Genomic DNA, 17121 nt, shown 5'->3' with positions numbered 1-17121 from the left:
TTCTTAGCTATCACTTTGTCTCTCACTCAATTCTTTCTGTGATGAGACATCGAGAACCTGAGCTTCATTAGGTCTTGAAACCAGGTACCATGGGTTTTGGCTGGGTTTGAGTCCCAAGCAAGGTTTTGGCTGGATCTGAGTCCCAGCAACGTGGGTTCAAGTCCCAAGCAGGGTTCTGGTTGAGTTCGAGTCCCAGCCACATGGATTTGAGTTCCAAACTGGGTTTTGGCTGGGTTTAAGTCCAAGCACATAGGTTCAAGTCCCGATCTATGGTAAATGGTTTCAAGAGTATACCAATAAAACTCTTGGAAAGCAATCTAAAACAATCTGCCAAGATTCTGCCATACTCTTAGCTCTGGCTGCAGCAGACTGAGGTTATGCAGCGATACCCACCACAGAGCTGCCAAGCAGACGACCCACAAACTGCAGAACAATTATACCCAAGATATTCTCACACTGTTAAGAAAGTTCTAGGACCCACAACAGATTTCCAAACCTGCGGATCTAGAAAAGGAACTGAGAACCGCCAGGGAATCTGACTTTGGAGGCCAGTGGGATTTGATTACACAACTTGCACAGGACTGGGGAAACAGACTCTTGGAGGGCACAAACAAAACCCTGTGTGCACCAGCAGCCAGGACAAGGAGCAGTGTCCCCAAAAGAGACTGCGTCAGACTTGCCTATGAGTGTCCAGGAGTATCCAGTGGAGGCCTGGGTCCACAGTTTGGCCTCAGGCCAAACAACAGGTAGGGAACACAGTCCCACCCATCAACAGAAAATTGAATTAAAGATTTACTGAGCAAGGGCCCACCCATCAGAACAAGACCCAGTTTCCCCCTCAATCAGTCTCCCCATCAGGGAGCTTCCATAAGCCTCTTATTCTTATTCATTAGAAGGCAGATAGAATGAAAATCACAATCACAGAAAACTAACCAAATTGATCACATGGACCACAGCCTTGTCTAACGCAATGAAACTATGACCCATGCCATGTAGGGCCACCCAAGATGGACTAGTTATGGTAGAGAGTTCTGACAAAACATGATCCACTGGAGAAGAGAATGGCAAGCCACTTTCAGTATTCTTGCCTTGAGAAACCCATAACAGTATGAAAAGGCAAAGAGATATGACACTGAAAGATGAACTCCCAGGTCGGTGGGGGCCCAATATGCTACTGGAGAAGAGTAGAGAAATAACACCAGAAAGAAAGAAGAGATGGAGCCAAAGCAAAAACAATGCCCAGTTGTGGATGTGACTGGTGATGGAAGTCAAGTCTGATGCTATAAAGAACAATATTGCATAAGAACCTGGAATGTTAGGTCCATGTATCAAGATAAATTGGAAGTGGTCAAACAGGAGATGGCAAGGGTGAACATCGACATTTAGGAATCAGTAAACTAAAATGGACTGGAATGGGTGAATTTAATTCAGATGACCATTATATCTACTACTGCGGGCAAGAATCCCTTAGAAGAAATGGAGTAGCCCTCAGAGTCAACAAAACAGTCTGAAATGCAGCACTTGGGTGCAATCTCAAAGATGACAGAATGATCTCTGTTCGTTTCCAAGGCAAACCATTCAATATTACAGCAAAAGTCTATGCTCCAACCACTAATGCCGAAGAAGCTAAAGGTGAACAGTTCTTTGATGATCTACAAGACCTTCTAGAACTAACACCAAAACAAAATGTCCTTTTCATCATAGGGGACTGGAATGCAAAAGTAGGAAGTCAAGAGACACCTGAAGTAACAGGGAAGTTTGGCCTTGGAGTACAAAACAAAGCAGGGCAAAGGCTAACAGTTTTGCCAAGAAAAAGCACTGGTCATAGCAAACACCTTCTTCCAACAACACAAAAGACGACTCTACACATGGACATCACCAGATGATCAATACCAAATCAGGCTGATTATATATATGCAGCCGAAGATGGAGAAGCTCTATACAGTCAGACTGGGAGCTGACTGTGGCTCAGATCATGAACTCTTTATTGCAAAATTCACACTGAAACTGAAGAAAGTAGGGAAAACCACTAGACCATTCAGGTACGACATAAATCAAATCCCTTACGATTATACAGTGGAAGTGACAAATAGATTCAAGAGATTAGATCTGATAGAGTGCCTGAAGAACTATGGACAGTGGTTCACGACATTGTAGAGGAGGCAGTGATTAAGACCATCCCCAAGAAAAACAAACGCAAAAAGGCAAAATGGTTGTTTGAGGAGACCTTACAAACAGATGAGAAAAAAATAGAAGCTAAAGGCTAATGAAAAAAGAAAAGATATACCCATCACAATGCAGAATTCCAAAGAACAGCAAGGAGGGATATGAAAGTGTTCCTAAGTGATCAATGCAAAGAAATAGAGGAAAACAATAGAATGAGAAAGACTGGAGATCTCTCCAAGAAAATTAGAGATATCAAGGGAACATTTCATGCCAAGATGGGCACAATAAAGGACAGAAACAGTATGGAACTAACAGAAGCAGAAGATATTAAGAAGAGGTGGCAAGAATACATAGAACTATACAAAAAAGATCTTCATGACCCAGATAACCACTATGGTGTGATCATTCACCTAGAGCCAGACATCTTGGAGTACAAAATCAAGTGGGCCTTAGGAAGCATCACTATGAACAAAGCTAGTGGAGGTGATGGAATTCCAGCTGAGCTATTTCAAATCCTAAAAGATGATCCTGTGAAAGTGCTGCACTCCATACCCAAGCAAATTTGGAAAACTCAGCAGTGGTCACAGGACTGGAAAAGGTCAGTTTTCATTCCAAAGAAAGGCAATGCCAAAGAATGTTCAAACTACTACACAACTGCACTCATCTCAAACACTAGCAAAGTAATGCTCAAAATTCTCCCAGCCAGGCTTCAACAGTATATGAACCGAGAACTTCCAGATGTTCAAGCTGGTTTTAGAAAAGGCAGAGAAACCAGAGATCAAATTGCCACCATCCATTGTATCCTCAAAAAAGCAAGAGAGTTCCAGAAAAACATCTACTTCTGCTTTACTGACTATGCCAAAGCCTTTGACTATGTGGATAAAGACAAACTGTAAAACTCTTCAAGAGACAGGAATACCAGACCACCTTACCTGCCTCCTGAGAAATCTGTATGCAGGTCAATAAGCACCAGTTAGAACTGGACATGGAACAACAGACTGGTTCCAAACTGGGAAAGCAGTACATCAAGGCTGTATATTGTCACCCTGCTTATTTAACTTATATGCAGAGCACATCATGTGAAATGGCAGGATGGATGAAACACAAGCGGGAATCAAGATTGCTGGGAGAAATATCAGTAACCTGAGATATGCAGATGACACCACCCTTAAAGCAAAGAGGAACTGAAGAGCCTCTTGATGAAAGTGAAAGAGGAGAGTGAAAAGGCTGGCTTGAAACTCAACATTCAAAAAACGAAGATTATGGCACCGGTCCCATCACTTCATGGCAAATAGATGGGGAAACAATGGGAACAGTGACAGACTTTATTTTTTGGGACTCCAAAATCACTGCAGATAGTGACTGCAGCCATGAAATTAAAAGACGTTTGCTCTTTGGAAGAAAAGCTATGACAAGCCTAGACAGCATATTAAAAAGCAGAGACATTACTTTGCTGACAAAGGTCCATCTAGTCAAAGCTATAGTTTTTCCAGTAGTCATATATAGATGTGAGAGTTGGACCATAAACAAAGCTGAGTGCCGAAGAATTGATGCTTTTGAACTGTGGTGCTGGAGAAGACTCTTGAGAGTCCCTTGGACAGCAAGGAGATCCAACCAGTCAATCCTAAAGGAAATCAGTTCTGAATATTCATTGAAAGGAATGATGCTGAAGCTGAAGCTCCAATACTTTGGCCACCTGGTGTGAAGAACTGACTCACTGGAAAAGACCCTGATGCTGGGAAAGATTGAAGGTGGGAGGAAAAGGGGACGACAGAGGATGAGATGGTTGGATGGCATCACCGACTCAATGGACATGGGTTTGAGCAGGCTCTGGGAGTTGCTGATGGACAGGAAGGCCTGGCGTGTTGCAGTCCATGGGATCACCAAGAGTCAGACACAAATGAGCTACTGAACTGAAGCTTTAAGACTTCATATTTGACTTGATAATTCAACTTACTCTGAACTACTATTTAGATCCAAAAGTATCAGATAAAAATGCATGCTATGGAAAGAAACGTGTAATCTACAGATTGAACGGAGTTCCTATCATATAACCAACAGCATTTTCCATAAAATTAGAGCAAAAGAGTTTACAATTTTTATGGAAACACAAAAGACCCTGAAAAGCCATAGCAATCTTGAGAAAAACAGAGCTGAATCAATTAGGCTCCCTGACCTCAGAATATACTACAAAGCTACAGTCATCAAAACAGTATGGTACTGCCACAAAACTCCAGAGATAAATACACGTACATATGGTCACCTTATCTATGACAAAAGAGGCAAGACTATATTAACACAATGGAAAAGACAGTATCTTTAATAAGTAGTACTAGAAAACTGAACAGCTACATGTTAAAGAATGAAATTAGAATATTTTCTAACACCATACAAAAAATAAACTCAAAAATGGAGTAAAGACCTAAATATAAGACTGGATAGTATAAAACCCTAAGAGGAAAACATAGGGAAAACACTCTCTGACATAAATCACAGCAAGGTCTTTTTTGATCTACTACCCAGAGTGATGAAGATAAAAACAAAAATAAATAAATGGAACCTAATTAAATTTAAAAGCTCTTGCACAGCAAAGGAAACCACAAGCAAGATGAAAAGGCAACCCTCAGAATGAGAGAAAGTATTTGCAAACAAAGCAACAAAGTATTAATCTCTAAAATACACAAATAGCTCATGCAGCTCAGTATCAAAAAAAAAACAAAGACCCCAAAGAATGGGCAGAAGATCTAAATAAACAGTCCTCCAAAGAAAACATACAGATGGCTAAGAGGCACATGAAAAGATGCACAACATCACTAATTATCAGAGGAATGCAAATCAAAACTACAATGAGGTATCACTTCACACTGGTCAGAATGGCCATCAAAATATCTACAAACAGTAAATGCTGGAAACGGTGTGGAGAAAAGTGAACCCTCCTACTCTGTTAATGAGAATATAAACTGGTACAACCAATATGGAGAAGAGTATGAAGGTTCTTCAAAAAAACGAAAAATGGAGCTAGCATATGATCTAGGAATCCCCCTTCTAGGCATATATCCAGAGAAAACCATAATTTGAGAAGATACATGTACCCTGATATTCATTCTACCACTGTTTACAACAGCCAAGACATGAAACAGTTATACATATACACAATGGAATATTACCAAGCCATTAAAAAAAGAACAAAATAATGCCATCTGCAGCAACATCGATGGATTTAGAGATCACCATACTGAGTGAAGTCAGACATAGAAAGACAAATACAATATGTTATCACTTATATGTAGAATCTAAAGAAATGGTATAAATGAACCTATTTACAAAACAGAAATCGAGTCACAGATATAGAAAACAAACTATGGTTACCCAAGGGGAAAGCGTGAGGGGGGAGGGATAAATTGGGAGATTGGGATTGACATACACACACTACTATGTATAAAATAAATAACTAATAAAAACCTACTGAATATCACAGAGAACTCGACTCAATACTCTACAATGACCTATATGGGACAAGAATCTAAAAACAGGTGAATACATGTACAACTGACTCACTTTGCTTTACAGCAGAAACTAATACAACATTACAAATCAACTATACTTTAATTATTATTTAAAAAAAACAAGTAAGCAGGGCTTCCCCGGTGGCGCAGTCATAAAGAACGTACCTGCCAATGCAGGAGACACAGGTTCGATCCCTGATCCGGGAAGATTCCACATGCCATGGAGCAACTAAGCCTGGGCCCCAGAACCACTAAGCCTGTGCTCTAGAGCCCGGGAGCCACAACCACTGATGCCTACCCACCCTAGAGTCTGCTCTGCAGCAAGAGAAGTCACCACAATGAGAAGCCTGCGCACTGCAACTAGAGAGTAGACCCTGCTCGCCACAACTAAAGAAAAGCCTATGAAGCAACAAAGACCCAGCACAGCCAAAAATCAATAAAATTTCTCTTAAAAAGTGAGTACATATTTTTTTTCAAAAGCAATATATTAGATGTCAGAAGGACATTAGGTTTAAGTATGAAGTCTTCGTCCTGAAAGAACTTGAAAATAATCTCCTCAACAAATTAACTGAGCACCTATCAAGTGCCAGCCTTCATGGATTTCATAGTATTGTGAAGAAGAGAAAGATTAAATAAATGGTAAATGGGAAAATATAAGTAGTACTGGGTTTTCTTCTTAACAGAAGACAAAACCAAGGCTTTCCTGAGATATTTATGCCCAGACAAGGATGAGAGGAAGTAATCACTTGTGGAAGCCCAGTTCACTTGGGAAGTAACCAGTTCATCTGGAACTGGGAAGGAACCTAGAAAGATTACTGCTTCAACAAAACCACTCTGGCCACAGTGGTGGGGATGAACACAGTTGAGGAGATCAATTAGGAAAGAAAAACTGCAGAGATTTGCAAGAAAGTCACAAGTTACTGGGGGCATAAAATATATACTTAAGTACCAATCATGATGAAGACGATGGCCACCATTCACTGAGTGCTAACTTGCATCAGCACCTATACTAAGCACAACCGTGTATTATTTCACATTTAACAAATGGGAAAAACTAAAGCTTGGGGAAGATAAATAACTTGTCTAAGATCATAGAGAAAGTAACAGAGTCAATTTTCAAACTCATGACCATCTGACTCTGAAGTATCATTCTATTAAAAGTTCTGTAAAAAAGGAGGGGACATATGTATACCTATGGCTCATTCATGTTGATGTATGGCAGAAACTAACACAGTATTGTAAAGCAATTATCCTCCAATTAAAAATAAGTTTTTTAAAAAAGTTCTGTAAGAGAAGTTATAAACCTCTGGGTCATTTTTCCACTCAAGAGCCACATAAAACTCAACAGAAAACACCAGTGTTCCTAACCATCAATCATCTCCAAATTAGCTTTCCCACTAGATGTTTCCATTTTATTCTATTTTTCTGCCTTCAAGTTTCATTATTAACTAAAATGACACAACTTGATGACACTGGGATGTTTATTATTAACAAGGATGTGGAACAATTCAAACTCTCGTGGCTGGTGCAAAATGATACACCCACTTTAGAAAAGTTTGACAGTTTCTTATCAAGTTAAACACACACTTATCATATGACCTAACAATTCCTCTCTTACTACTTCCTCAAGAGAAATGAAGACATACGTTCACACACACATTTATGTTCCAATGTTAGAGCAGCTTTCCTTTTAGCAGCCACAAACTGGAAACCACCCAGTGCCCACTGCCCATCACCCAGAGGTACATCCACATGCTTTGCAGCAATAAAAACAACTATTGATAACATGCGGCACTTGGATGCATCTCAGAAGCATTATACCACGTGAAAGTAACCATATACAAAAAACCGTAAGATGACATTTATAGGAAACACTAGAAAAGAAAAAACAAAACCCGAAAATCTACAGAAACACAAAGTAAATCAGAGGTGGCCAGGGGCCAGGGCTGGAGGGGAGAGGGTTATCTGTAGAGAGGTAGAAGCGAACTTTCTGGGGTGATGAAACTGTTCTATATCATCATTGTTGTAGTGGTTATAGGACAGCATACATTTATCAAAATTCACCAAACTGTATATTTAAATGAATGAACTGTATTTAAATTATACTCCAATAACAATTTTAAAAAACTCTTCATTAATACTTCAACTCTTTCTCCTCACAAACCTTTGTTCATATAATTATTCACATCTACAGTTTCCTCTCCATTCTAACTGCCATTGCTTATAATCCTGGCCATTGTTTTCACTTAAACGTAATGAATACCTTAACTAGCTTCTCCTTCCTCATATTAAGGGGTTTCCCTGGTAGTTCAGATGGTAAAGAATCTGCCTGTGATGCGGGAGACCCAGGTTCGATCCCCGGGTGGGGAAAATCCCCTGGAGAAGGGAATAGCAACCCACTCCAGTACGCTTGCCTGAGAATTCCACACACAGAGGAGTCTGGTGGGCTACAGTCCATGGAGTTGCAAAGGGTCGGACACAACTGAGCGACTGACTACTAACACAACACTTACTAAACCACTGATACTTTCTGTATAATAGTGGAAGTTGCACCTCAAAGCCTGTTGTATCAGTCCTTCAGAGAAATAAGGATTCTGCTCATTGACATACTGACAGGGGCTTTGGGAGGCTAGTCATACATATAGAATCAGTGCTTGTCTCACAGTTCCCATTGATGAGGTTCTCAGTAGAGTAAGTGTTCAGTGCAGTTCATCAAACATTTTATTTCTTCATTCAGTTCAGTTCACTTACTTTGTGATCCCGTGGAGTGCAGCATGCCAGGCTTCCCCGTCCATCACCAACTCCCAGAGCTAGCTCAAACTCATGTCCATCCAGTCAGTGATGTCATCCAACCATCTCATCCTCTGTCGTCCCCTTCTCCTCCTCCCTTCAATCTTTCCCAGCATCAGGGTCATTTCCGATGAGTCAGTTCTTCGCATCAGAAGGCCAAAGTATTGGAGCTTCAGCTTCAGCATCAGTACTTCCAATGGAATATTCAGAACTGATTTCCTTTAGGATTGACTGGTTTGATCTCCTTGCAGTCCAAGGGACTCTCAAGAGTCTTCTCCAACATAATTCAAATGCATCAATTCTTCAGCGCTCGGCTTTGTTTATGGTTCAACTCTCACATCCATACATGACTACTGGAAAAACCATAGCTTTTGTCGGCAAAGTAATGTCTCTGCTTTTTAATATGCTGCCTAGGTTTGTCATATTATTTCCTCATATTAATCCTCCATTCATCCTGCCTAATACCATCTAACATTTCTAAAATACCATTTCATATCATTTCCTTGCTCAAAATGCTTCAGAAGCATCCTATTACAAAATAAATCCAAACTCTTACTATGGCATTAATTAAATGCCTTCTACATGCTAACTCAAAACTACCTTTCCAACTTTTTTTTCACTTGAGCACTTAAATCCATTCAGTTTATATACCCACTCTCCTCCCAAACATGCTTGCTTATCTTTCCTCATGCTTTCCCCTTATTTGGAATAATCTCTTACTCCTCTCTGAATACTCCCACCCTTTACAGCTCAGCCCAAGTTGTAAAGCTTTTCGCCTAGATGTTTTCCACTCAAAATCACAATGATCTTTTTCTGCTCTCCTAATGTATTTTTTTGTCCAGGTACAATTAGCTGCCTATAAAAGATTTATCTAGGGAAAACTTGAAAAAAAATAGGTTCTATTTTAATGAGCACAATGAGACTTATGCATAAGTCCAGTAACTTACACATAAGTAGAGAGATTTAGGAACATTTAAGTCTAGTCAAAGATACCAGTAATTACCACTGGAAATGATAGCTGTTATTAATAGCTCTGAATCCCTATTATACTCAGTAAAATGGTTAAATAAGTAAATGTGACACTTGTCAACGATAGCAACCAAAATGGCTAATGCTTTACCTAACTATAATAGTATTAATCAAACTAAAATGCCTCTAAAAATAGGATCTTAGAAGTATTTTACCAAGCTCATATTATAGCACCATAACAATGATAAAGGTATAAATTATATATACTGGAGAAATCTATTCAATATTAACAGCCATTTTTAAAACAATGTGGTAGAAGAATATTCAATAATATAGAAGGTAACAAGAACAATTTACCAAATGTTATGTATGGTTCAGGCTATTCACAGAAAAAGTAATACTGACGTTCACTAAGTATCTGGAAGTGCTCAACCTAACTGGTAATCACGGAGACAACGTTAAAAATAACAAGTTGTTTATTCAACTATCATACAAACAGAGGGATTTCATTTAAGAAAAACACAACAATATATGTCTATAGCTATATACATAGCTTTATATATATAAAGCTCAAAGAATAATAACCAGTGGATAAGCATGGTTATTACCAGTGTGGAAGGGATATAATTGGAGGTAGCAGTGAAGGAAGACTTTGGCTTGCAGGATCTCAGTTCCCCAACTAGGGACTTAATCCAGAGCTACAGCAATGAAGTCTGGAATCCTGACCTTTAGGCCACCAGTGAAATTTCTTTTGTTTTTTTAATCTACAAATATTAAAATTCACCTAAAGAAACTCAAGACAGATTGGCAAAGGACTGTATTATCATGTCTTTCCTACTAGGACTATTTTGAGCTGCTCTCTTGTCCAGTATCTTTAGCAAAAATACTCCTCAGAAGCATCAAAGCCTTACCTGATAAATTGTCTGGCCTCCTGCAGTTGTTGATATTACAGTTTACATAGTAAATGCATCTTATAACAACGCAAATTTTATTTTCCAAATTTTAAAAAGCCTTTGAATTTTTCTTCATCTAAGATGAAGAAATCCCTTTAAATCTATTCCCAGAGGGCACTAGTTCACATACCATGACTCAGAAAAAAATGGCTTACTGAGTCATTAGTATCTGCCTAACCTGATAATCAGTGTTTCAAGCCAATTAAGTCCAATTATACTGGAACACCAGAATGGAAGACAAACTTACAGGACCCCCTATTGCCTCCAAGTTATAATAATCCTAAACTAATAACCAACTTTCATTGATCACCTATGGAAGACAGAAGCAAGGCACTGCCAAGACTCCAGTTTGATAACCAAGAAGAAAAATATCTGCTGATCATACAGATAGTTGTTGCAGCCCCATCACAACCTTATCTTCCACCTTTACTAATTTCCTTAACCTACCAACAGAAAAGGGTTGAGATTTAAGTCAGTGGAAAGTCAATCAAGAGCTGACTTAACAACACAGGAACAGTATACCCAGATTTCTATAATCACCACTTATGGATACAGAACCTTCCTCCCAAATACCCTAAAACTGCTGATTCTCAACTGTTCCTATGGGATTTAAAGAAGATGAAGAGAATTTATTTAGCTTAAAGAGGCCAAGGACTTAAAAGGGCATGTCATGGCAAGCAATTAGAATTGTTAACTGCAATAAAGAAACTATTATTTGAGGGGAGAATTCGCTCTTGCCCTTTGAAAAACCACACCCATCAGACTGCTTTAAAAGGCTATTATTTTACATTTTTATTGTATTTGCAGTACCACACTATTACTGGTCAACAGAACTTAAATACATTTGTGCTTTGTAAGTAGAATTTATTTTGTGGTAGCATTAACAAGCTGGCCCAAACTGCTTTACCCAAAGTCCTACCAAGTTGATCCTTAGGGACAAGATCTAGTATAAGGCCAAAACAAATAGAGGAACACCAGCCCAGGAAGTTCTCAAGGAAGCTTGAATGCCTCAGCAAGTGTGGATGATGATCTAACAATATGAAGAGCAGACAGAATCCTTAAAATTCCCAGACAGGGCGCATAAATGCTTTCTGATATCCACTTATATCAGTCTCACATTTGAGGACACTTTTCAAACAATTTATAATTAAGTACAAAAATATATTTCCTTTCAACTCAGTTTAGTATATACTATGAAGAAGCCATTTCATTGAAAATTAGTTATGCCAAGATATTGCCATTCTTTAAAACATAATTGAACAAAATCAGTTTTAAAAGCCATACCAAACGAATAGCAAGACTCTTTATATACTTTATTAAAAAGTGTTAACGCTACTTCATCAAATGCCTTACTTATAAGACTGCTCCTAACTTTTACACCATCAAATCTACCTCTATTCTCTCTTTTAAAATAAATATGAAGCTACTTAAGGGTTCAGAAAGTCCAAAATCAAAGCATCAGAGGTGGTATTCAAAATCTATGTGGTATAATAAGCAGATTTTAAAGTCACGACATGATTTTATAAAGGCTAATAAATGCCTGGCAGAATATATGTCTTCCTGTTTAGAGAGTCATTGAGATTCAAATAGTTTTAACTGCAAGGTATCAGATATTGGGTTAAGCACTTTCCTTTAGATTATTGAATTTATATTCAGTTCTAGGACAACATGATCTTTCAAGATGCTGGGGTAAGAGAGTGAGAAAAATCACTAGAACAAATCTTCCAACCACCACATGTCATCCTATGGCTTCGCAGGCTTAGAGAACAACTCTACACCCATCAAACAAACCTCATTCCATGCTCTAATCTAGAGTATACATGGCCTCAGAAAAACATACACAACCTAGAAATATCTAAAAACTGAACTGGAAAGTACTATACATATTTAGTCTCAACATGTGGAGCCTTAAGACTGGGAATGAGGAAAGTTATGGTGGTCTCTTTAAACTGTATTCTACTTCCTGCCTACAATAACCAACAAGACAAATGTCAAATGTCAAAACTTGCACTTAGCTATTTATTATGAGTGTACAACAACCATTTTGATATATTCTAGGTGGAAGTAAGTGCTGAATACTTATATTGCCCTTTTCCCAAAAAATAATTTAGCAACTGATGCTGAATGCATACTGTCACATACTGTGGAAAATTCTTCAAGAGATGGGAATACCAGACCACCTGACCTGCCTTCTGAGAAATCTGCATGCAGGTCAAGAAGCAACAGTTAGAACTGGACATGGAACAATGGACTAGTTCCAAATTAGGAAAGCAGTACGTCAAGGCTGTATATTGTCACCCTGCTTATTTAACTTATACACTGAGTACATCATGCAAAATGGCGGGATGGATGAAGCACAAGCTGGAATCAAGACTGCCTGGAGAAATCAATAACCTCAGATATGCAGATAACACCACCCTTATGGCTGAAAGCAAAGAGGAACTGAAGAGACTCTTGATGAAAGTGAAAGAGGAGAGTGAAAAAGCTGCTTAAAACTCAATATTCAAAAAAAAGATTGTGGCATCCAGTCCCATCACTTCATGGCAAATAGATGGGGAAACAACGGGAACAGTGACAGACTTTATTTTCTTGGGCTCCAAAATCACTGCAGATGGTGACTACAGCCATGAAACTAGAAGGTGCCTGCTCCTTGGAAGAAAAGTTATGACCAACCTAGACAACATATTAAAAAGCAGAGACATTACTTTGCTGACAAAGGTCCATCTAGTCAAGGCAATGGTTTTTCCAGTAGTCATGTATGGATGTAAGAGTTGCAAACAGTTGGACATGACTGAGCGACTGAACTGAACTGACACACTATCACATTATCTGACAAGTAACGTAACAGGAAATATGACAGACAATAAAAATAGGACAGAATGGGGGAAAAACACAAACCAATCACTCAACACAGGGTTCTATACTCCCCATAATTTCTGTTATCACTGCTTTTCAACTACCAAAGCTGTCTCAGTCCTTCTATCCACAAGCAACGGCTGCAGGATAAAGCACATCCTATACTCCACAGGCAGCCTTCCCTTCTCCCTTAGGTCGTTGCCTGCTCCCCCTTCATATAACTCCTCTCCAGCACAAGTAACAGCTAGATATACTAAAGACCACAAAAAGCCCACAAACTGGCCTCAAAGGCTTTCCAACAAATCACAGAATTTATCACTAACATCTCTCTTGGAGCCAGCCACATCTCAATGTATCCTATTTTTCTCCATATCTGGAAATCCCCAACTGAGTTTAGCTTGCCCGGTTCTCTGAATCTTCATACAAATGCATGCTCTGCCATAGTAGAATGGTACAGGCTCCCACGTGTACCACCAGCCACCCTGCTCACAGAAGAGAAAGGGTAGAATGTAAAAAGTAGATGAACTGACGAGTTAAATGTATTAGGAAAAAAAAACAGTGAACCAAGTACACAAAGGTCTCAAACAAAAGCTTGAGAGCCAAATCTGGCCCTCAGATATATTTTGGCTAGCCCACAAGGTGTTTTAGTTAGAAGCCAACATTCAAAAGTAAGAATAATAGAGTAAAATCCAGATTTCAGCATTCTTTTGAGAAACGGAAAGATTTGGCAACCCTAAGGCCAAATTCCTGCAAAGTTAACAAAGGCTGGAACCGAGCAGCAGTGTCCCCTTTAGATAGGGCGTGTGCTGTCTGTCCCCCGTTTGGAAGAATCCCCCACGGTCACTGTCCATCAGACTTGCTTCACTGATTGATCAGTGCACAACTGAGGACACCTGAATTTGCTACTCCTGAATTTCAAACACTAAAATAACTACAGGACAGTAAACTACAGGGCAATAAATATCCTCATTTGTTATTTAATCGTACTCTTTTTTGTGAGAGCCTAGGCTGGGAGATATCTTCTCCCAGGTCACTGCTGGCCAATAATTTTTCTTAAAGGGCTCCAAATAATCTGTTGTGGTCTGTAAGAAGACACAACGGTTAAGAAGAATATGTAACAAGTGATTGGAGGACCAAAGATAAAGGCTACATGGAACAGAATGCCTGAAGGAAAAGATCAAAATCAGTGGGGTTGTCAATTAAGAGGTTAAAACCACACAGATGTTTACGTACAAAGAATTTATGACATGTACAGAATAAGAGCAACTCTCTACAAAAATGATAAGCTTTAATTTCTGTTTTAGTCAATGAAGTAATTCACTGCATAGGTCTAGCCCTCTGGGTAATTAGGAGGCCAGGTTAATATATCTGCCTAAAAGGGAGAGAAAAATATTGGTGTTTTAATGTCTTTTTTTGCAAAATTAATCGGTTACTTGCTATTTCCTGAAATAAATTATTTTTCAGAAAAAAGAATGATATGTTTAAGTGACCAAACAGCATTTCACATTTAGATAGCACTTTAAACATTTTAAACATTAACAATCTATTTTTCATCTTATGCTGACAAAACCTTTGTATTATAAAGTTGACTAAGCAGACCTTACTTTCCCCTCACACATACTAAAGTACAAAAAAGCCAAGAGGTTTCACTAAGGTAACCCAGCTAGTTATGGCAAAGAGAAGATTAGAATGCAGCTTCATTAAATCACAATCCTGGGTTCTTTCCACTACAACCCGCTGCTGCTGCCGCATCTCATCCAGTGTAAGCCTACAGAGGCTGGAAAGGAGGTTCAAAGGATCCATTCAAGTCTCCAAAATTCCTCCCAATTTCAAGAATGAGACTGGCTCTTCTACTCAATTTCAGGTCCCCAAAGGAGAGTCATTCATTCCCACAGACACTGCATTTGTGTGTCATATATGTTTTGTCTTCCCAATTATTTTTAAAGTTTCTCCAGGAGGCGGCAAATAACGTGATTCTTTGTATGTCCAACATAAGTACTGAAATATTTTATTATTTATATACAGAATTTAACAAATTATCTCCATCTCTTGTTCCAAGAAACAAAAGGTCAGAAATAACCTTAAGTGATTTTCAGAAATAATGACAAGGACATCTAAGTTATATTACAAAGGGGGAAAAAGTAAGAAGAAAAGGTAGCTAGGGATACAAGTTTTATTTGTGTTTTATAAACCTCAAAAAGCTAAGTCATTATTTGTCATATGCACAAAAAGTAATCAAACTTTGGTGGGTTAACATTTTGCAAATATCTAAAAGATTTTCTTTTAGTTAAAATATAAATATACATATGGTGCTTACATAAATAATTGTCATATATGTATAAATATACATATAGACATCTGCATATGCTGTCCTTAAACAACAATAAAAATCTCTGCTGTTTAAGAGTGATCTTTTGTGAAGCCTGGAGCCTAGAGCTGGACAAGATATCTTCTCACAGGTCACTTAAGAGTTTGATGATTTTCTTAAAAGATTCCAAATAACTTGTTATAATATGCATACTTAACATTCACTGTTATGATATTCATGGCATGCTTTTAGATTTACGTACATAAAACCTTGATGAGGCAGAATATTTTAAATCTCTACTTAGAATGAAATAAAAGAGTCAGCAGTCAAAATAAAAAACTAGAGAAGAAATATAGTCCATTAATTTCAATGATAACAAGAGTAACATTTTATCCCTGCAAAATGACAGTGCTTGAGTATGTCCTAATCACTTAAAACAATTTTACACATCAACCAACTTCTTTTGGACACTGGTTTTTCTATGCCAAGAACTATCTAAAAGATCCCCAATAAGATTCAATGCAAACTGTGAGGTTCCTTCCTTATAGGATATGCTGAGACTCTTCCATTTCCAAAGGGCAATTGTAACCCTTGGTTTTATAACCCATGGAGGAAAAAAACATTTTAATAAGAGTGTTGGAGGGAGTAGAAACTAATAATTGAAACTCCTAATTTGATAAGACTGAAGTGACTTAGCAGTAGCAGTAGCAGTATATACCAAAAATACATATGCATAAATCTTTTGACCTAAAAAATTCCCTTCTAGGAATTTGTTCTACAGATAAACTTGAAGAAGTGTGAAATGCCACACTACTAAATAATTTACTGTAGTACTATTAGAAGAGCAAATTTTTGGAAACAATTTTGCAATTATGTGGGAACTAGTTAAATAAACTGTGATATTTCCATACAACGGAATACCATATAGCTTTGAGAAAGAGAGAAAGCTTTCTTTGCCTGGATATGAAAAAAATCTCTAAGATATAGGAAATGAAAAAAAGCAAAGAGCAGAATCATGTATTCTGCAATATGTGTAAAAGGGTGGTGGTAGGGGGAGAAATAATGCATACAGAAAGATGCACATAAAATATCTTTGGGAAGGACACTCAAGAGCTCTATTTGCCTCTAGGAAATGAGAGTAAGTAGGTGGACAAGAGAATAAAAGGATGATTTTTCATTCCATCCTTTTGAATTTGAACCATGTAAAATGTACTAGCTGGTTAAAACACTAAATTTAACCAATGTATTAATTTGTATACAAATTACAGACAGCTATTTCAGGATTTATAATCTGAGAACACTGCATTATAATTAACACTACAAATCAGTGTAACAACTTCGGCTATGCTTTCCATCAGTTCACCCCTCAAGATATTATACAGCCACAGAATACAGAGCCAGAGACGGGCGTGAAAAATCTGAACTTCTCAAATTTACAAGGAAAAAAACTTTGTGCAAAGAAGTTAAATAACCTCACCAATGGATACAATTAGCAGCTGGCAAAGTATGACCTAGACCCTGACCCACATTTCAAAACATTCTCATGTATTTTCCTCCCCTCAAACTGTTTCCT

The 17121-nt window shown here is 38.2% G+C and overlaps 1 protein-coding gene across 3 annotated transcripts in view; it reads right to left on the bottom strand.

The window, feature by feature from the left end:
* The window catches only part of UBN2 (ubinuclein 2), a 71748-nt gene that overhangs the window by 47743 nt on the left and 6884 nt on the right, over positions 1 to 17121 (bottom strand). The gene's annotated exons all lie outside the window — the stretch shown is intronic.

Source organism: Giraffa tippelskirchi, chromosome 10, assembly GCF_054371585.1.
Source record: "Giraffa tippelskirchi isolate mGirTip1 chromosome 10, T2T-mGirTip1v1.2.pri, whole genome shotgun sequence".
NCBI classification, from domain to species: Eukaryota; Metazoa; Chordata; class Mammalia; order Artiodactyla; family Giraffidae; genus Giraffa; species Giraffa tippelskirchi.
This window is presented reverse-complemented; position numbering and strand designations above follow the sequence as displayed.